The sequence below is a fragment of the Oryx dammah genome, unplaced genomic scaffold (genome assembly GCF_014754425.2).
Source record: "Oryx dammah isolate SB20612 unplaced genomic scaffold, SCBI_Odam_1.1 HiC_scaffold_19, whole genome shotgun sequence".
Lineage (NCBI taxonomy): Eukaryota > Metazoa > Chordata > Mammalia > Artiodactyla > Bovidae > Oryx > Oryx dammah.
Window position 1 is genome coordinate 26,574,893 of NW_024070203.1, and position 1,159 is coordinate 26,576,051.

At 35.7% G+C, this 1,159-nt stretch overlaps 1 non-coding gene across 1 annotated transcript; it reads right to left on the reverse strand.

The window, feature by feature from the left end:
* Window positions 1-811: 811 nt before the first annotated feature.
* Window positions 812-915, reverse strand: LOC120879158. Its single transcript, XR_005724725.1, has one exon. It is a non-coding gene; the product is annotated as a U6 spliceosomal RNA (small nuclear RNA).
* Between the last annotated feature and the right edge of the window lie 244 nt (window positions 916-1,159).

Sequence of the window (1,159 nt, forward strand, 5' to 3'; positions counted from 1 at the left end):
GCTCTAAAACTTTTTCATTTTGCACAACTGAAGCTCTATGCCCAATTCCCATTCCCTGATGTTTCCAGACCCTGACAATCACCATTTTACTTTCTGCTTCTGTGAGTTGAACTACTTTAGATTCCTTGTATAAGCAGAATCATATAGCATTTATCTTTGGAAAACTGGCTTATTTCTTTTTTTTTCATTTCCCATATTTTTCTTTATTTTTTTAACTTAAATTTATTTATTTTAATTGGAGACTAATTACTTTACAATATTGTATTGGTTTTGCCATATATCAACACGAATCTGCCATGGTGTATACGTGTTCCCAATCCTGAATGCCCCCTCCCACCTCCAATCCCCATACCATTGCTCTAGTTCATCCCAGTGCACCAGCCCTAACCATCCTGTATCCTGCATCGAACCTAGACTGGTGATTCGTTTCTTATATGATATTATACATGTTTCAGTGGCTTATTTCACTTAGCATAATGACCTCACGTTTCATCCATGTTGTAGCATGTAACAGGATTTCTATTTTTTTCAAGCTGAATAATATTTAATTGCATTGAATATACCATGTTTTATCAATTCATCTGTCCATGGATATTGCATTGCATTTACCTCTTATACATTGTGAATAATGCTGCAATGAACTTGAGTATGCAAATAACTATTTGAGACCCTGTGTTGAATTCTCTTGTCTATACATCCAGAAATGGGGTCACTGGATCATATAGTATTTCAATTTTTGAGGAATCTCCATTCTGTTTTCCATAATGGCTGTATCACTTTTCATTCCTACCAACAGCACACAAGAGATTTCACAAACATGGAAAACATCATGAATTTGCATGTCATACTTACACAAGGGCATGCTAGTCACCTCTGTATTGTTTCAATTTTAGCATACAGGCTGCTGAAGCAAACACCAAATACAAAATTTTTGAGATAATATTCAGAGCTTATTAACAAACCCCATAGAGATGTCAGGCTGAGTCTCCCAGATTTATTTTTAAAAATGCATGGTTGAATAATTAATTTTATTTTAAGAGGAATCAGATCAATGTCAGGGAAAAGTTACTAATGGGGGGCCCTCAAAGCATAGCCAGGAACTTGCTAGAAATGCAGATTCTCAGCCCCAACCCCCCAGAAACTTCCTGAATCAAAAAAT